Below are 15,402 nucleotides of genomic sequence, written 5' to 3'. Positions count from 1 at the left end.
TTCTATTCTATAATATACCTTACTTCCGAAAAAAATAGAAAAAATTGTTTCCCCGATTTCCCAAGTGTCTCATGATTATCGTATTTTCTACGAACAGAGTCATCTTTCACTGCCAGAAAGTTAATTCTCAGGAAATAGCGGCGATGAAAAGTTCTCATCAGTTTGCACGCACAACTAACCGATGAAATATTAGTAACAGTAAAGTACTGAAAATTCTCCTCCTCTCATCAGCTTATGTAGAATAATCAAGTACATTGTACAACTTGTGTTTTACATTTAACTCTGGGATTGCTTTCTAAAAGTGAAATAAATGATGGGGTAACTCTTTCGTTTATACCTATTTCGTTTACATCTCTGTACTTAGATATTTAATTCGAATATTATATAAAGAGGAATTTCAACAATGCAGCGCTTATAACTCTGCTTTTACTTTCAGCACAACATATACGAAAAATATACAAAATTAATTTATTTATTTATATAAATTTTATCAATTATATATATATATATTTTTTTTAATACAAAATAATATATTTTTTCAATTACATATATATATTTTTTTTTTATTTAGTTATATATATTAAATTTTCCTAGAGAGAGAGAGAGATTTAATACTCTTTAATATGCTTTTATAAATATGTATTTTTTTTATAAATAATATAGTTTAATAATATTTAAAATTTTGCAGCACTCAAATAATAAATGCTTACACTATTGAATTTCTAAAATAATAATAAAAGAATATATAATAACAAAGACAAATCATGCAGCATTTTCCTGCAATAAAAAAAATAACAATTACAACTTTCTTAATATACTTCATGTATATAAAACGATAAATTTTCCCTTGTGATGGCTAAAAGCATTTTTCATGTTATAATCGCCCCCATGCAATAAAATTTTCCTTAACTGCGTTACTCTGATTGAAAATTGCATATTTAAAATTTCATTTGTATTACACGTTTCTGCTACACGTTTTTTCTACATTGTATATATATATCAGCAAAGATAAATATTGTTAGTTTATATCAAAGTAAAAGGAAGCACAAAGTGAGTTTATAAAACGAGAAAATACGTAGTAAGAAGCAGCATATTGTACAATTTGTTATATGTGTGTATATGTGAAATTATTGTCCCTATTTCTTTCTGTCATATATATATATGCCTGCTATACTCTATAGCTTTTCCTTCTCCAAATGCATGATGCACATAGTACGTGCATCAGTACATCTTCATACACGCGTGCATTCACTACCTTACTAATACTTCGAAAGTCTAAGCGTTTGCAAGACGTAGACATCGTAATGCATCCACATCTGTGTTCATATTCTCTCGAAATGCATTCATACGTACTTGCTTATAAGTCCTCCTTAATATTCTTGTCATTCTGTGTATAGAGCTGTACGCGCGTTTATACTTATTCGCAGAACTAATATAAATAAACATCTTAGGTCCGTATTAATAGTCGTTTCTCAAATCTCAAGAGTGTATTAGGTTAAATACTCAGATTTTATGTCTTGAGATACGGACGGTTCAATAGTTACATTTTGATTAAAGATTAACTGAAATTAATTGAAATTTTCTCTTTAATATTTCTACTGAATCGAGATTACGAACGAAATCAAATTGATTTTCAATATTCACCTATTAAACTTAAAGCATATCATGTCTCAAGACTGAGATGAGATTTGAGAAACGACTATAAATACGGATCTTATTTTGTTAATATATAAATATAGCAGATGTCTCAGAGTTTTATTGCACTTTTATGTCATTTAATGTATATAAATATAAAGATGTCTTTCATTGTTTGGAAAACATCCTCATTTAAAAGGTATCAATTATGTTTTATATATTATATTTTTGATACATATATAGAAAAAATATGTATATATTTATTCAAGAATGTTTTAAATCGTCCTGTGTAATCTGTGTAATTAGAAACTTTGAGTGCAAGAATAACGCATGTCTAATATTGACTGCACACGCTATATGACGTCAAACCTTCTGGAGAGCTTCGTTATCGCGAATTATTCACCTATATATAGATCTATGATAGCAATCATAGATCTATTCTCCGACTACGAGCCGAATTGCTGCATTAAATTCGCATTGTCAGCGAAAGCAATTCTCGTAAAGCATGTTTCGCATAAAGCATATATACGTAAAACTTTATACAATTTATCGATAATGGTATTTGGCATACTGATTTGCAAACTAAGACGATAATGTATTTTCTACCGCAATGTATCATAATATATTTACGACATACAGTTTAAAAATTACACAGTCTTAATTACTGTATTTTATTGCAGTCTCGATATTTTTATTTATTTATTCGATGTCATTTTTTTTTTTTTTTTTTTTTTTTTGCATAACGCGTGAAATACTAATTTAATTTAAACTCGAAAATATGAAAATAATTAATTACTAAACAAACGAAATTTATTATATTCGCGAGATTCTCACAGATAAAAGCGAGTGCAACTCTGTATACGCATATTATGAAATATTTGAGTTGAAAACTTTTTATACGTGCTTGTTACGCATGGCTATCGCTGATATACCGTATATTTTCCTCGCTTGAATATAATTTGTAAATAATAAATTAATCATACTCTGCGCTCTATCCACCCAAAAAAGTTTCCGCGATTCTCTGTGCATAACAAAAGTTTAGAAATATGTACAAGCGAGCTGCAACGGAGATCCTTTATCTCGGAGGAATGGTTGACGCTGCATAGATCACATTTACCGGATTCAGATCAACAACTAAGATTAATGGACGAAGTCTAAAACTAACTTTATATCCAAATCAAATTGCCAAATCGAATCGACGATTAGTGCACTCAAGGAAACGATCGACCAAATTCGCAACTTCTGGTCTACAAACTATCTAACAGAATCTCTAGATTCGATTTAAAAAAGAATAGATGCCAAAACCTCAAATAATTAGAATTCATTATATAGAACTCAAATTAAAAATTATAAATGTTTATTACTAATTCGAATTAGTAATAAACATTTATAATTTTATTTATCACTGGCGACTTCACTTTAATGATTTGATGTTCAAATTAAAAAGCCATAGATATTTGATATAAATAATTCGATATAAATAATTATATATATGTATATAATAATTAGATATTAAATTCTTTAAATACAAACATGTTCATTATATAGGTTTTTAATTTAATCATTTTCATTTAATGCTATAGATAAAAAATATATCATTATTAATTAAATCATGTATATTTTTACAATATTTATTAAACTATTTTCAATCTCCGTTATTAAATTTGAACAAGTTCTCCAACTTCGTTAAGAGTAAGAACAATAATCTGCTGAAAAAATTTTGCAGTTTACTAATGGATGCAATTTTAAAAGAAATAACGAATAAAAACCAAATATGGAACATTGTCAACAGTTAAGAAACTTTCCACATCCTGCGCTTAATATTTTTAATCGTGGGCGAATCTTCTCTCGCGAATATTTTTCCGTTTATCCGCATTTGATTCATTTCAAGCTGGCATCAGTCTCTCTGTATAGCCTGATCCAAATATATATATATATATACATATATATATTATATATATATATATATATATATATATATATATATAAAAGTTCGCATCCTAATATAAAGTATTGACCGCGATCCCGGGTTTTTCTAGCTAGGCTTCATTTCGCCCAAGTTAATTGAATCCTCGAAGCGATGCAATTGACGGGCGACCAAATTTCACCAATTATCGTATCGAGCGCCGGAGAGAGTCAATTTCAGGTACGGTCTAAAAATCGCTTATGCAGACGCAGCGGCAGCGGTTCGGCTACGGTGATGTTAATTTCCGTGTGCGAGTCGTATAAAAAAAAATATCGAAGACGACATCACACGTTGCGCGCCAATTTGACATCTGTGAGCGAGAACCAAAATCTCTCTCCATCTTCCGATCCCCGACCATATCCTCGACTTGATCGCGAAAAGAGATATTGAGGGAGCGGGCGGATAGGTAATATTCGTGCATCATCTCGCGCAAACGTGTGCAAGGCACGCTCGGAGGCGAAACGGCGGGCAAGATGGGTCGTCGAATAATCTAGAGTGGAATGAAAATTCCCGAGGTTTCCCGAGACCACCTCGACAACCTGAAATGCGGGGATTACGGATAGTAATGATGAGACGCCGTTCCTGAAGTTGTACGAACGTTGGCGTTTCATAGCATAAACTTGTGTTAAATCTTTCGGGAAGTACGTATATATCTTTCTTTCTTATTTTTTCGTCAGTTTTTCATCCTTATATACATATAGGTACATATGTCATGTCATAAATATTTATATCTGTTGTGTGATAATTTTAATAAATATTAAATATTGAATATATGTGCACACATCTATTATCTATTATTATATTAAGATTTATGTAAAACAATAAAACACATCTACTTTGAAACGCCGTATTTCTCTTCGATACGTACTTTTTTCTTTCTTTCGAGTAAGCCTCTAGTTAACCCAAGGTTTTCTAATTTCCATATTTATCAAAGGCGTCAAAAGTTTTCTGCGTTAACTTGGTTCCAACCTCGGAAACTCTCGCTCCCTTTGGGCAATTGGAAGCTCCGCCGTTGGAACTGTCTTGTTCTGCTGTCACTACGTGAAAATTAAGGAGGATGGATGGCAGCATTATTTCTCCAACTTTCTGTCACCGTTTAATTATAACCTGACAATATATTATACATGTTCCGTGCATATAAAATCAAGATCTGTCTTATTAAATATATCTGAGCGGTGAATCATGTTATGACAAAAATTCACCGCCATCAAAAAGGTTGTGTTATTATGATTTCATGATACTGTTTCATTTTATTTGTAAGTACAGTTATTTTTATTTTGAAACACGCGTTTCTAAAAAGGAAAATAAAATAATAATTATGTAAATAATTTTTAAGCAAAATGGGGTATAATTTGTTTACACATCAAAAGCTTTGTAAAAAAACTTTCGTTTATTACATTGATCTGAAACCGTCTTTTAAATATATATTTACTTTAATAAAAGAGCTTTTTTCAGATCGAAATTAATATTGTTTATTTTTTGTGCCTTTACCAATAACTGTCTACGCCATTACGTAGGCGAAAATTTCGCCAAGAATATTACCGGGAGGATACTAAGACTTGGAAATATTACTGTTCCGATGCTAAGCACTCCCAGAGGTCCGTAATATATGAACTGAGCGCGTGGAGACTGTAAAACCCTTCGTTGCTCAAGGAATGCCCTTTTTCTTGCGAGTGTGTAAGGAGGAAAAATGGTGGTATGGTGAAAATAACATTGATATTACATCAGAGGCAAAATTTTATTCTTGAAATAAATTGATATTATTTTTCTAATTCTCTATTAGTGCAAGAAATGCGCGAGAAATTTGTGATAATCAAGATCGTTAGGTAAAAGTTAATAGAACTCGTACTGTGATGCACGTGCAAAAGTAGAGTGCTAATTAGAACTTTGAGTGCAAATTCTACGCGACGAAAGTGTGGCTTAATATAAAAAGAAAGAAAGAAAAATAACCCGAAGGTGTGCCAGCTGATTTTGTTATTTCTGTTAAATAAATGAAACAGACTTTTCTCTTTTTCTCATTGTCGCAGTTGTCCCCTTAGTTTTCACTTCATCTTTCTTTATCTTTCTTTTGCTCTCTACAGAAAAGATAGCAAAAATATATGTTCCAACATGATTAAATGACAATTGTGTTTAATTTGTAAAAATTCTCTATCTTCTAAAGATAATATCATTTATGTAAGTTTTATTAACTCATGGCGGGGATTTTTATTATGAAAATATCTCTAATGATTTAGCCAAATTTTTCAAAATTAAATTTAGTCTTATAGTACATATATTGCAATCATTTTTTTGTGTCGATAAAGAATAAAATGACTATGAGGAATACGTTAGAAAGACTTTCGATACTTCAAACATTCCGTCTCAATTCTAGTGATGGACAAGCTGTCGCTTAATATGAAACGAAGAGCGATATTTCATTTCGCGACGCATAGACAGTTGATGTTTGTACTTTCCGCAACTTTTTTAATCAATGTCAATCGGCGCAATGGACGAACTAATTCGAGAGTGATCGATCCATTATGGCAACGAATCGTAGGATATTCTCGCGTACAGACGGTGGGCCTATTGACATGTCACTATTGTAGGTAATTATCTGGCGATTGTAGGATAATTTCATCGGGGATCGAATTACCTACGAAGTAGAGAAGTCGGTTTATAGGGTTAAAGGGCAACCGCATTTGCACTACATTTTGCACGTAGCACATTTCACGTTTAAATAATCGAATCTAGGAAATACGTATTTTCTCTCGTATATACAATGATTATAATACAAAAGCTATATTATAAATTATAATAGACTAAATAACAATTATTATTATTAATTAATATAATTAATCTATAATTATTGTTTTAGTTTAATTTATTAAATATTTAAAAAATCTGTCTTACGTCAATTTTTACATTATTGTAAATAGATATAGAAAGTCAATTACTCAAACAAACTAGAAAATTACTTGTCATATCCGTTCTATCCCTGTGAAATTAGTTAAAAGAAAGACTTAAATAAAATATTAAAAGCATTGCTCTGAGCTTCTTTGCTATTAATTATATATTATAAATTACAAAAAATGCACTCTTTAAAGTTAGAAGCTAGATTTATACGTCAAGGCTTTTTGCTCCTTTGTGTTTCTTGCCCCTCACATCCTGCATTAAAAATGCTCACGCGTGGCTAAACTCTTTGCGATGGCGAAACTAGATATAATTGCGAACAGAATGAAAACGATTTCTGAGAGAGAAAGAGAGAGAGAGAGAAAAAGAGAGAGAGAACTGCTGTAACATCGGCTTAAATCCGCCGACCTGGTACAGAGATACGTGAGCCGTGTCTTAAGTAGAGATACGTATATGCTGCGAGACGACCACCGAATAAAATATCACTCTTTTCTCGTTTGAGCTTGAGTTTTCTCTGTCACGAACACATGTGCACATGTATGCCTATTTAATTCATATCTTTCTCTGCACTCTCTTACGGATTACACTGCATAATTACACTGCAAAAAAATTGCAATAAAACAAACCAGTGTTGTTCGCAATGTTATCTCTACAGAATTGTCGAGAAATACAGTAAATTTAAATTCATGTTTATAGTCGGGTCTGATAAATATATACTATATAATCCGTAATATATACACACATAATTTGAAGAGAATTAAGATTGTTCATACTGAAGAGAGAAAGAGAGAAAGAAAATATGATCTTCTAAACGAGAACTTAAAAATTGCTTACAATTAGATTTATCACATGTATTCTTTTTTTTACTAAACTCAATAATGTTTAAAAAAGTCATAAAATTTTTTGACACAAATAATTAATCCTAATAATAATCAAATAAATTAATAATTTAATAACTTGATAGATAATTTCAGATTTTTCACTTTTTAAATAACTTTAATTTAAAATATTTATTTAAAAAAAACGTATACGCAATAGCTATATATGGAACAAAACAAATAGTTTTTGTCAGAAAGATATTACGAAATCATGAAACTCTATATCGTTTACATTTATGTTCGCTCATTAACTTATATTAACAGAATATTATTTATCACCCAAAATTGAATATTATTTATCACCCAGAATATTATTTATCACCCAAAATATTATTTATCGCCCAAAATCGATATACACATATAGTTGCATTGTATTTCGAATTGAGCACAACAAAATTTCAAATTATATACATCAAGATGCATTTATAGCTAGCTAGGATGATATCTGCAATATTGCAGGAATACGTATTCGCTTTATTTGCAACGATTTAATCAATGTTTAAATTTAAATCCAATTGTGCCAATATCGCCAGTTTCGGGCACGCGCACGACAACCGCATAACAACGAGAAAAACTCGCACTTGCCCCCACAAAATAGAGTCAATAAAAGCGAAAATTCACAAAAACGACCACGTTCACAAAGGATAATTTCGTAGTTGTGGTATTGACGGGGCAATTTTTGCCCTTTATATAGATATCGCGCAATGACAATTTCTTCCCGTTACAACCAGCGGCGCATTTTATTTACATCCGCGGAACGCACACCGGAACGTTGCGGAATCCCGCAGCGAATGAATTGAACGATAAATTGCAGAGACCCCCCCCGGCGAAATTTACGGATGAGCAGAATGAAGTCGTCGATTTTCCTTCCGCAATCCCGTGTCCGGAATTCCGAACGCGGTCGTGATTAAAAAAGTACAGAGCGATCCTTTGGATCTTTCGTGCGACGATGGACGAGGGTATATATTGTTGCGAAACTATAATTTAAGCCGCCTACACATCCGGTCGCATCTCGCGATCGTTTATATTCGATTTACCTCCCGAATTACAAATAATTTTCAAAGCCACGTATGTATGTATTTTATTTAATCATATTGTATATTTTACTTTATTTTATTTTATTTAGTGTGTATTTTATTTTATGCAATTTTAATTTCTTTTGGACAGCGGATCGATATATCGATCGCGACCATCGGTCCGCCATTACTTACTCCGGCTTAATGTTTATGCTTAGCATACATGAATACCATAATTGCTGCTGATCGTGTCTGCACCAGCTCGAGTAGCGCATGTTGGGAAAGAATAATGAAAACGACGTGATGTGCGCGGTTCAACAATGGCTAGAGTAACTTTATCTACCGTAATAGAAGCTGCACAAGGACGTAGAAGGTGGATTCTTAATTCCATACGTCTTCATGTAAGTTTCAAGCTGACTTATTATAAATGGAACCTACACGCGCAGTTTTACTTAGATAAAAATTTTCCATATTTCGGAACACGTCTCTCGTTGACCGAGAAATAGAGAGAATTCTAAAGAAAGAAATCGCTCTCGCTGTTACATTTACTATTAAGTGCACTTTTGTAAGTACACTATTTTCATTCTTTCTCACAGAAATACTCTTTATAAAGATATACGTTGAAGTTAAGTGCAATCTACTGTATCGAATAAAATATTTATCTAAGAGAAAAGACAAAAAGTCGTGCAAAGGAAAATAGAATTAGGTATAGATATACATCATTACATTACAAATAATTCGAAAACTTATAAATATGTATCTTGTAATTTGCATCGGAAATTATTTCAAAGATTTTGTTAATGTGTATCAAATACGTATAGTAATCATTTGTAAAAACAAAAATAATTCCTGCATAATACAACTTTTCTTTGTCTTCTCAGACATTGTACTTTCCTGCACGTTCTAGTCTTCTCTCGTTAGAACCATTTCAGTGCTGAATGCAGTACCTGGCTGCAAATTCAATCCGCAATTGCGCCTCTTCCAGATCAGCAAGTTTATATAGCGCAGCTTACGTAATTTCTCTGTAGAAAGTGGCCAAGACCATCGAGGAATTTCAATGTAAAATGAGCGAATCGCAAAAGTTTGACAGAGTCTCGACAATCCGCAAATGAACAATCATCGCGAGAATCTCATCACAGTGATATAACCTCGCTAAAATAAAATAAAGTTTTGATTATAAGTTTCGAGCACGAACAACGAAGCGATCCGTGAACAAAAATCTTTCGCTTTCCACGAAAATACGCGCATCCCGAAGATAAATGGACGGGCAAATCGAAGATATCTTCCGTTGGAGCGCGCGAAGGAAGCGGCTCAAGATTCATTTAAGAAACGTCGCAAGATTAGCACGGTCGGAAGAAAATTCACCGTGCGTGGACTTTTTAAAATTACCGAGAAAATTGCGAACCCGAGGAAATATCGTCATCGTGTATTTGTCAGCGCGGGATGTGGAAATAGAATTTTTTGGTCAAACTTTGCACGTACATTTTTCGGTAACCAATTATAAAGTTGCGAATGCGCCGATATATATTCGGGTTGTAAAGTGTAATAAACGATTCGGCAAGCTGTTCTTTGTGGCAGCATTGCAATATATGTATAATTACATACGTTACATATATTATATATATATATATATATATATATATATATATATGTACAATATTCTTTAATAATATTTAAATGCATTTTTATTCTGCTGTGTTTTGACAAAGAAATATCCGAAATACGTAATAATATTTCGTCAGGGAATAAATTCGTAATAGATACATTGATCTGTGTATAGTATATATGTGTGTGTGCACTATTTATAAAAAAAATTCTCACAGAAAGCAATTTCGGTAACGAAATGTATAGCATCGACATATGGACATATGCATGTCACGAAGTAAAGCGTGTATTTAATAAAACAGTTGCACGATAAAAGAAGAACAAATTTTTCGTATGCCCCGAGCAGCGTAAATAAGAAGGGTGGTTGTAGTTCCGGTCCAGCTCAAGTATATAACTATTCTTCCTTCTTTAAAAAGACGATTTATATAAAAGTTTATTGAAGTATGCGTTAAATAATGCAATAATACTTCTGGCGTATTCATTGTCACGGAAGAGCAGGCAAAAGGAAAGATTCGAGAAAGCGAACCGAAAGAAAATGATGTTTAAAATTCATAAGGACTCTCCGATTCCTAAAGTGCGATTTCGATAAAAAAATAACAAGAAATTTTTATTCTGAAAATATGAAATCAAAGCAAACAGTAAAACTGTCGAATATTTTTAGTCGCTTTTAGAAGAAATAAAATTGCAATTTCTCTGTGTCTAGCTCTTTAATTATTTTCGAAGAAATATGTACTCGCAAATTTATAAATATTTTCAGTGAGTTTTATTTCTCTTTCTCTCTCATATTTTAGCGTATGCACTCAAAGCTTTACAAACATTATATAAAATTCTATAAATGCGATACGTCTCAACCTCAGGCATAGATTCTTATTTATAAAGCAAACTAAATATTTATTTTATTCGGTTTAATATTAATTAAAATGAATTAAATTAATTAAAATAATTGATAAATAATTAAACATGTCTTTACGATCTTCTGTGAAAATGGGAACTACAGATATTTATTTTCGCCACACGTTTTGCTAGTGTTGAATGTACGGCTTTCGTCCCCATCACGATGCTATCCAACGCTAAATCGTAAACACGTATCACATAACCCGGTCTGTAGGTGCAATGTAATTGTAACGGAGACACTGTGACATGGAACCGGACCTGCACGTAGACTCGAGCAGTACAACTTGGAAATTCTGCTTCGGGTTGCTTGCCGAGGTAACACATCAAAACGTATGTTTACGAACGTCCAAATCCTGTGTAAACACAGAAACAAACGATTGTTCGTTCCTCTGAGACGATTAAATCGAAAACCGATTGTAAGTTTCTAAAAGAACTTTTTTTTATACAAGATTTTACTTGTTTACTTTATCGCTACAAAAATGAGAGAGAGAGACAAACATCTGTCAAACACATTGGTATAAAAAATCTCTTGAAAGAACTGTATATATCAAGAATTAATAGCCATATAATAAGAGAAAGATAGAGAAAGAGTAATCTGAATTATTTTCGGAATTCTCACACCGCGAGATATACACTTGGTATGTTCACGCTTCTGTTACAATTTCGCCATTTACATGGTCTATTTACCACGCCGCAATGTACGCCCTGCACCCTGTTACATTAATGTACAAGGTGGCTCACCATCCCATCTCTCTCTTGCTGTCAGATGCATCGGAAAACCAGAAATTATATATTAATACGCGTTTTAGCAGATAAATTCAATTTGCATCTCATTCATCCCCTAGTGTCGATAAAATAATCCTTTTTTGTGCTAAAAATAAATATTACTCTGCAAATGTTAAATTAATGTACACCATAAAAACAGTAAAATGTTTCACAAGCATATGTAGCGACATTATTAAAAATTATTTATTAATATCGTATCTTTAAAAAATAATAAATTTGATGTATAGATTGTCTGTGAAATTGTGTGTGTGCTTTTAGACAACTTATTGACTCTGCTCGAAATTTCTTATCATAGATAGTAGTTCAATTTATTCTTCAGAGCGTTAAAATAAATCGTCGAAAATGTAATGCGGCAAAATATTCGACGTGATTGTTCAACCATACATTTCATTCGATCATTGATTAATTTTACCTATTAGGTCTCATGTATAGATAAGCTATTCTCTTTGTGTTCTTAACGAAACTTTAATACATCAAAGCATTCCAGATTTAACACACGGCAGATAATAGATTATCTACTGGTATACATATCGCATTGTCCAATGGTACTATGCCTAATACGGCAATGATCTAAAACGATTATATTCGTCGAGCCATGGAGAGGCAAGCGCAAAGCTATGTTTCTGACAATCGTGATCAACGACGTGAAACGATATGACAGAATGACGTTTGACATTTTCATTACCTTGCGTTTGTAACATAGACGCATTTCTATGTGTGTGAATATATATATGTATGTGTGTGTGAAGTATTCGGAAGAGAAGTCGTGAGTCAGACATTTTTTTGAATTTCAGCTTTATCGAAGCAAGAATTCCTCATTCAAATAAAAGATTCAAAATGTGGAAAAGTATCAAATTAGGGTAGGAGAGGTATTAAAATTAAAAAAAAAACAGTTTAAGAAATAGATCCACACTAAACTCAAAAATTAAACTTTACATATTAGAAAATATAGTGTTCTTATATGAAAGCTTATTTAATTAATAGTATTAATAATTCACTAATTCATGCCATATAACTATTCGAGGGATATTAATGCCATCGCCGTTGTCACGTGGGATTTCGAGATGTACTACTCTGTTGTGTAAAACTGAATTTCATTATGCTATATATTATCCGAAACATGGATGTATGACGATCGTGTTTCGTGTAAAGAAATTAATATACTATATTGTACTTTTGCTCACTCCCTATGCTTTTCAGCATTAATTATAATATGCTATAACATGCTGTCTAATTAATTAATAATTAATTAACATTAGAATAAGTTTTCTTTGAAGATAATACATCTGATTTTCAGATCTAACTTTCTCATTAGATATTTTCGTTAATTATTGTATATTATGACAAAATACAAATGTAATACAAATAAAATTCGTACATTTAAAATTTATCTATGTAAGATGTCATATTATTAATTTATATTATTAATTTTGTCTTATATGACATAATAATCTTGACAAATTTATAACAAATTTATGTTTTCGTAGGATGTTCAGTGAGCTTTTCCAATTTCGTTAAAACTTTTGATAATACAATTAGTACTCACAAGTAAGAAATGTATCCCGATAATCTTGTAATTTAATCTTTGTGATTTAATCTTTGTGAAAGAAATTCTTTATCTCAAATGACTGTTATGAATAAGAAGCTTGTCTAGTCCGAATCAGAAAGATAAATGGAGAGAATTAAAATTGTTGAATTAAAATTCACTGTAAGTCACTATTTGTCACTATCATTCAGTCACATATATATGTGCGAACGGAGAAAATTATTTCAACATACACGAGCAATAAATACACGTATCAAAAAAATGCAAATATAATGTAGTAATTGTAGAAATAATCTGATATGTAATAACAACGAAATTGGAGACAATCAAATCAGCAACCGTAATTACAATGGCTTTACATGTGCGATGGTTGTAGAAAGCGTTATTCCGGATTGGCTGAGTTCGTTAACGTGGAAAGTACAATTAACATTCTAAACGAAATTAGTACTAACTTTACATGAATATGCAAGAAAGATAGAAGTAGAGGAAGATTTAAAGATACTCGCATGTATTAGAATATATTACGCGATTTGGGCGCATTTTAAATAATTTTTATATCAATTGGCAGAATATTTTCTGCAATCACATTTCATTAAAATTATTTTAGTGATAATAGTATTCTTTGTAACTCTAAAGTAGAATTTTAATCTGATAAAGGAAAGGAGTTCGCCTTCTTCTTCCGTCATATCTTATCAACTCGAAGAAGAACAGATTATCCGAGGCAAACTTACGTTATGATAAATTACATTATAACTTCCTGTAAAGAAATTTTGCTCCCTTCTCGAGAAGTTGCTCAATGTACCTATAGACTTCAGGACATTTCGCTACGCTTAGAAACGCGAAGCGCAAAGTCTCGTGAGAGAGAAATTTGTTTTCCTCTATCAAACATATCCGTTAATTTTATGCAGATTTATGAAAATGAAGCTGCGAGATTAATTTGACCGCAATTTGCGTCGTATGTTTATTTGTTACAAAGTATTTAAAATTATCTAAATGAAACGCGACGCCTACAGCGCGCTAGTAGTATCCGCAAATGGAATCGATTCGATTTGCAACGATGTAGTTGACAAACTCGATTAAATGCAACAACTTTGAAATTTTCAATTTTACGACGTGCGAAAGCTTATTATGCGAATTTCTCAAGTAACGAGAAGAGCTAGAGCCCGGAAATAGAGTTGGGAATTACAAATGTGAGAGTTATTTAGAAATTGCAAAGATATATGTAGATATATAAATTCATAGCAGATATATATAGATGAATAGATGTATATAAATTTATATCGAATAAAATTACAACGCACATGAATTTCCGTCACCGCCCCGACTTTGGCAATTTCGAGTCAGCGACAATCAGAGTTCGATATACCTCATGACTTGTCGTATCCGACGTACTTCATAACAAGATTATTACACCCTCAACCCCTTCAAGCCCGGTACGCGTAGTATTACATGCACATACGCGCACGTCGGAGTCACTTTTACCCTCGCAGCTCCTCGTAAGCTCTTCGAAAACTTTGTCTACAAGCTGAGTAGGGTTCGCTCGGTAAACTTTGCGTTAATTTCATGCAGATTCGAAGGGGTTAGCGCCCGTGAACGAGGCTTAATCCCCCGCGGTGTTGCATACGGAGCCAGTAACGTGTTTATAGGGTGCGTCACCACCCTTGATTATTGCCTGCTTCCGATCGCTCCCGAAAAATAATGTTTTTTTCTTGCAGTTGTGTCAACAGCAAGGGGCATCAATTAACATGTGACCAACACAAAATAAATCCAATTGACAAAAAAAATATATTTTAATTAAAAAACTTTTTAATTGCGCTAAATGATGATTAAAGATGACAGAGATTCGTATCTTCGGACAGATCGTTTGAAAATTATATACATATTTTAGAAATATAAATTTATTAGAAAACATTGAATTCTCTTAGTTAGATATTTTAATTTTTTAACGCATTGCTCGTATATAAACGAGAATGAAGAGAATGTTCTATGTGGTAATTGAAAAAATCGCATCTGGAATCATTAGAATTCAAATTGGCATCCTTGCTGAGTAGATTAGCACTTTATTATCGAGAACTGCATTACATATGTTGATCAAATCAAAGATGATAATTACATTGCGTGGTTCGTTAAATTTTACATCGTTACTATGTCAATATGAATGCATTTACGAATGAATAACGGCGATGT

Source organism: Prenolepis imparis, unplaced genomic scaffold (genome assembly GCF_030444845.1).
Source record: "Prenolepis imparis isolate NDT839.2.m4 unplaced genomic scaffold, iyPreImpa1.0 SCAF_5, whole genome shotgun sequence".
NCBI lineage: Eukaryota > Metazoa > Arthropoda > Insecta > Hymenoptera > Formicidae > Prenolepis > Prenolepis imparis.
This window is presented reverse-complemented; position numbering follows the sequence as displayed.